Source organism: Perissodus microlepis, chromosome 13 (genome assembly GCF_051167445.1).
Source record: "Perissodus microlepis isolate ML-2025 ecotype Zambia chromosome 13, ASM5116744v1, whole genome shotgun sequence".
Lineage (NCBI taxonomy): Eukaryota > Metazoa > Chordata > Actinopteri > Cichliformes > Cichlidae > Perissodus > Perissodus microlepis.
Window position 1 is genome coordinate 21751311 of NC_140473.1, and position 6871 is coordinate 21758181.

A 6871-nucleotide genomic window follows, 5' to 3' on the forward strand; every position below is an offset into this window, starting at 1 on the left:
ACTGTTTTCCAGACTCACCAACCATATAATAAGGACCCACATGGATATGTCTGTAGAGGAGCTGCAGGATTCCTTCAAGAGACCCACAGCAGAGGGCTCCAAAGTGATTGACGTGAATGAGGAGCTTGAGGCCGCCTACATCACGCAGGGTGAAGCAGAGGGCACACCGGAGCTGATGGGCCAACAGAGAGCAGACGTCGAGAAAACGGAGAAAGAATGTGAGCAGAAGTTGAAGGAGGTGAAGCACCTGATCAGAGATACACTGTGGACATCATATGGTGAAAAAGAACTGACCCTTGCTCTAAAATCAGCAGAAATAGTGTGTGAGAACGTCACATCCACTCAGCCTGATACACCCCTGGAGGCATATGATTTTATGCTCCACCATCTAGAAGAACTGGTGAAGAAAGCTAAGCAGGCACACCAGACATGGAACCGCTGGGCTCCACCTGCTGAGAGGCGAGATTGTGATCGTCGACTAATGGAGCTCGAGATCTGCCTTCCAAAGCTGGTGTCAGGGAAGGCAGCCCTGATCAAAGCAGAGAGAATTAAAAGAGATACCGACCAAGCAGTTGTCACAGTCCGCAACACGGCCCCGGTCGCAGCCATAAAATTGAAAGCCACAGCTTTACCAAAGTTCACTGGCAGCCAGCGTGAGTTCTACAGATGGCGGAAGGAATGGGAGGCTCTGCAAAAGCAAGGTGAACCAACCAGGTCCGTGGAAGTAAAGAAATTCCAACTTCTCGATAGCCTCGATGATAAAGTGACCAAAGATCTGCGCCTGTCCACATACACCTCGGCCGATGAGATCTTCAGAGTCCTTGAGAACCGCTATGGAAATCAAGCCACCATCGCCATTGAAATCATTGAGGAGCTTCAAGCTATCCCTCCTGTCCGTAGCAACCAGCCTAGAAGAATTATAGAGCTTATCCACTCAGTTGAAAAGGCCCTCTATGATTTGAATGAGCTGGATAAAGCAAATGCCATAAAGAACCTATTGGTAATAAAGTCTATTGAAAGCAAGCTGCCTGAGTCTCTAAAGAAAGACTGGCTTACCCACGCTGCTGATCCAAAGAATGCTGTGACTCATCAGAACCGGTTTGACAAGCTGCTCGCATACCTCCAATCTCAAGAGTCCATCTACGAGCAGTTAGACCAGCTGAGAGACATCGACCCTGCCAAGGAGAGAACAAAGTTCCCAATAAAGTACGCCCGTACCAATTCAGTTAAATCCAGTACTGATCCAGCAGGCTGCATCGTCTGTGGGGACCCGAAGCACAAGAGAAAGCTCTACATCTGCAGACGGTTTAGAACCAACACAAAGTTACAGGAGAAAAAAGATGCAGTGCGGCAACTTGGCGCCTGCAAGAGATGCCTCGAGATCCACGACGAACCTTGCAGAAAGACGACTTACCTGTGTGGAAATCCAGAGTGCAAAGACCAGCATCATTACCTTCTTTGTCCCTTGCCACGACCCTTGTCACAAAGGCCCAAGTCTGGTCCGGCGAGAGCTGAGGGGAGGAGGTATACAGAGGTTCAAGAAGAGTTCATCTCTAAACTATCGCCAGAGCTAGCGCAGCAGTGTCGGAAAGCTTTCTGCAACGTCTCCTCACGAGCCTTCAACTCCATGGCAGCAGAGAGAGGTCTACTGGAGGAGACTGGTCTAAAAGAGTACCCTGTGACCCTGATGCTCCTTGACGTCATCGCCAATGATGGGCAGAGAATTGGGACACTAATTGATCTAGCATCTGACACAAACTACATAACCCATAAAGCTGCAAGTAAGCTCAACCTTCGCAGTGAAGACGTCATGCTTGTCATCCAGGGTATCGGAGGTATGAAGGTGTCTGTGGCAACCAAGCGCTACCTTCTCAAGATCCGTGTTAACACCTCGAGAGGAACTTTAAAGCCTCACCAGTTAATCTGCTATGGTCTTGACAAGATTGCTGAAGTGGAAAGACATGTTCCACCTCAGAAGCTACAGAAGATCTTCCCTGACATCCCTCTTGAAGACCTCATCAGACCCAGAGAGATCCAGCTTCTAATCAGCCATAAAGAAGGCCAGCTGGTGCCCCAAAAGATCCGTTCCATCGGTGACCTGGTTCTCTGGGACGGTCCACTTGGCAAGACAATTGGGGGCACACATCCAGACCTCTTTGAGGAAGTCACTTTGATGGCCCACACCTCCAAGACTCACTTCGCAAGATCAATGAGAGCTGCTGCATTCAAGTACCAAGAGTTCACTAAAGACCTAGCTTCCTGTCAGCATCCTGATCACCCTGAGACTCTATCCACCACAGCTACCAGCAGCAGAGACTTTCTGAAGTGGTGGAGGTGGGAAAGCATCGGAGCCGCTTGCCAGCCGAGATGTGGAGGGTGTCGTTGTGGGAGCTGCCAGCCAGGTGGTAAAGAAATGACGTTTGCAGAAGAGAGGGAGATGGAGATCGTGAGAAATGGCCTGACTTATTCAACTGGAGATGACCACAGCAGTGAACCGCATTGGCATGCCAAATACCCATGGGTGGAAGATCCAGCAACCTTGCCAAATAACAGGAAAGCTGTAGAAGCAACATTCATCAGAACCGAGACGAAGCTATCGAAAGAACCTGAATGGAAGACGGCCTATGCTGCACAAGTTCATGAGATGGTAAACCGCAGAGCTGCAGTGAAGCTGTCCAAAGAAGTCCTGCAGAGTTGGAATGGGCCAGTATGGTATATAAGCCACCTCATCGCGCCAAATCCACACTCGGTCTCTACCCCAGTGAGGTTGGTGTGGAACAGCAGCCAGAAGTACAGAGGCCTCAGCCTGAATGACATCCTCATCAAAGGTCCTGATGTCCTGAACCCGATAAGAGCTGTCCTGCTGAGGTTCCGAGCTGGTGTCTACGCCGCCCTTGGTGACATCCGCAAGATGTACAACTCCGTCTGGCTGGAAGATCGAGAGGTCCACTTGCACAGATTCTTGTGGCGTGACACAGAAGATGCAGACATAGAAGACTATGCCATAACAAGAGTCAACATTGGAGACAAACCTGCTGGTTGCATAGCCCAAGTCGCCATGAGAGAAACTGCAAACCTACCTTCATTCAGTCACTTCAAAGAAGAGAAACGTGTGCTGGAAGAAGATGCTTATGTCGATGACATTCTGACATCACACAATGACCTCGACCATCTGAGACGCCTAACAGCCAACATCGAGCACATCCTGAGAGCTGGAGGATTCTACATGAAGCCTTGGGTCTGCTCCAGTCAAAGTGGGAGGGAGGAGTCAAAGAAAGAGTTGCCTCGATCAGAGCCAAAGACTATGATCCTGCCGAACCAGCTGACAGAAGATGACAACAAAGCCCTTGGCCTTGGCTACACCATCAATGATGACAAGCTTCATGTCATGGTTGCAGTGAACTTCTCAAAGAAAAGGAGGAAAATGCGCCTTGGTCAAGACCTGCTCAGAGAAGAAGTCAGAGGGCAAACACCTGATCCACTCACCAGGCGAGAACTGCTAAGCCAAGTCTCCGGCCTATATGACCCACTCGGTCTTGTGACTCCCGTCAAACAAAAGGGTGCCATCCTGGTAAGGAGAGCTTTCCAAGAAGCAAAAGTAAAGCACTGCCTCGAAGACACATGGGACGCAGCCTTGTCTGAAGGTCTCCGAGAAGACGCCATAAAGCTCCTGGAAGAGTATGCTGACCTGAAGAAACTGCATTTCACTAGAGCCCTGACTCCACCAGATCCCTGTGCGGACCCCAGTGCCATCACGTTCTCTGATGGCAGTGAACATGCATATGGCACAGTGATGTACCTTCGCTGGAGCTGCAGCCATAGTGTCATTGTGAGACTAGTAGAGTCCAAAGCCAAACTGACGCCTCTCAACCACAAAGGCGATCCTGTTAAAGCAGAGATGTGTGGCGCAGTCTTTGCTGCCCGTCTGAAGACCTACTTCCACAGACACTGCAGAATCCAGGTCAAAAAATGGTACCACCTCGTCGATAGCCAGACCGTCTTGGGTGCAATCCAGCGTGAGAGCTACGGTTTCCAGACCTTCTTCGCAAACCGCGTTGGTGAAATCCAGAGTAGCACTGATGTCCAAGATTGGTGGTGGATTCCCGGGTCAGCAAACATTGCAGACATTCTCACCAGAGGGGCCAGTCCAAATGCCCTAACCGAGGACTCCGAGTGGCAGTCGGGTCCAAAGTTTCTCCAACCTCCTGAAAATGAGTGGCTGAAGAAATCCGCCGGAGAAGTCGCTGCCCAAGCTCGAGAAAAGGTCACAAAGCTACAGAAAAAGACTTTTGTTGCGGTCCTTACCAGAGTCCACATCAAGGCAGCTCAGGACTCAGCACACGTAGAGTCGAGAAGACCACCAGGAGTAGCAACCCAACAGCTAATCGACGAAAGGCGATTCAGCAACCTGAGAAGGCTGATTGGAACCATGGCGTGGGTCTGGAGGGTTGCCAAAAAGTTCATGAGATCCAAGACCAGAGACCAAGAAAAGTGGGAGGTAGTACCATCTTCGGGTGTCCTTACAGTCAGCGAAAGACGAGATGCTTTTCGAGACCTTTGCCAAGCAGCACAAGAGGGCGTCAACTTCCCAAGCACCACAACAGACAGACTAGTCGTTTACAGAGACCAAACAAGTGGACTTCTAGTTTGTGGTGGCAGAATCCAGACCTTCAGAAAAGACCGCAAAGCCGTTCCCCTTCTACCATTCCAAGCCTGGTTATCCACCCTCCTTGCCAGAGAAGCACACAGCGAGGGACATGACGGAGTGGCAGGAACCTTACTGCGGATGAGAATGAAGGCTTGGGTTGTCAGAGGAAGAATTATTGCCCAAAAGGTCGTTGACCAGTGCATCATCTGCAAGAAGGCAAAGGCAAGAACCTGTAAGCAAGTAATGGGAGACTTACCTGAAGAGAGGTCAAATCCTGCTGCACCATTCGCATTCACATCTGTCGACCTGTTTGGACCCTATCATGTGAGGGATGATGTCAAGAGAAGAGTGACCATGAAAGTTTGGGGAGTTGTGTTTTGCTGTATGGCAAGCCGAGCCATTCATGTCGAACTAGCGAGCACACTATCAACAGAGAGCTTCCTGCTTGCCTACCAGAGGTTCACTTCTGTCCGAGGCCATCCCCGAAAAATCTGGTCAGATCCTGGCACAAACTTTGTCGGCGCCAAGCCTGTATTAGAAGAAATGTATGCTTACCTGAGACAACAAAACAAGGAGTTGCTTGAAGAATACTCTGCCAAAAATGAGACCACCTGGGCATGGAAGATTCTTCCTGCTGACTCACCTCACCAAAATGGGGCCGCCGAAGCTGCTGTCAGAGTTACCAAGAGAGCCCTTCATACTCTTGGCAATACAGAGGCTCTTACCTTCAATGAGTTCCTGACAGCACTCCAGCTAGCTGCCAACCTTGCAAATGAGAGACCCATTGATGCCAGAATTCAGAGCCGAGAAGATCGCATTGACTACATCACGCCGAATAATCTGTTGCTTGGTCGAGCCACACAAAGTGGGGACTTCAAGACTATCGACTTCACAAATTATCCTTTCAAAAGGCTGAAGGAAATACAAACCATGGTCAACAACTTCTGGAGGTCCTGGAGCCAACTCGCTGGACCAAACCTGTTCATCCGCAGTAAGTGGCATACTGCAGAGAGAAACATTGCTGTTGGAGACATAGTTTGGCTCTGCGACCAAAATGCCCTTAGAGGGCAATTCAGACTCGCAAAAGTCATCAGCGTGAATCCTGATTCCAAAGGGATCGTTCGAGATGTGCATGTGAGGGTCTCTCCAAGTTCCAGCATTGCAATCAAGAGTCCAAAATCTGCTACCACAAGTCCTGAGCTAGGCACCATTTTACATCGGGACATCCGGCGTCTTGTGGTCCTTTTACCGGTGGAAGATCAAGGAAGGGACCAGCCCACCTGAGTGCGATCTTTCCAGGCAGTGCTGAGCAAAGATCGAGTGGGAGGTGTCGCGCTGACCTAGTAGGTGTGGCTGTTACTCCTCTCTTCCTCCTCCTGCCCACTACCTGCTCTGTGCTGCTGCTTGCGCATGGCTGCTGATTAGACCTTGTGTGCAATCTATAACTAAGCGTGGCCTGGTGCGCGCCGCTCCGCCAGGTGAGCTGAATTAGAGCAATCAAGGGCAGGCATGGCTAGTAGACCTTAAAATGCATGCAGCAGTCATTTGACCCGGGTGCGACATACTGAGAGGACAGCAAACAAGGCACAATCCACGTTCCACTGTGAGGAAGACTTTGAGCTAGACGGGCTATCGGTAAGCTCTTGGACTCATATTTGCTGTTTATATGTTCGGGAACTATGGAAGCTCAATTGTGGAAATGTATTTATGCTTTGGGAAATAGTTACTGCATTTAAGTTTAAAAAATTATATTGATATTAAAATGAATGTTTAAGTTTGAATAAATTGTTTATGTAGATAGTGTTTCCCACATATTTATGTTAATTAATACTAAAAATAGTTACCCCAAATCCTTGGTAAATCTTAAAACTAGTGTAAATATGTTTGGTTTAATTTAAGGAAAATAATTCTTTGTAAAAGAAAATCCTTGGTTAAAGTCTCTAAACTTTAAAATGTATACTTTAAAAATGTAATTGTTTATAAAAAGTGAAAAATGCAAGGTAGACACATTTCGTGTATTTAAGAACCAGTTTATTTCATCTTCGTTGTTTGAAATTACTCAGCTCTGTGATTTAAAAACCAATGAATGTAAAACTGACTTAAACTGGGTTAAATGATAGTTTAGACAAAAGTATTTAGCTTTAGCTATGTTAAATGGCTTTACTGAAGTGTATATATTTTTGTTATTTCATTTCTATTCTGTATAATGCATTTAATTTATCT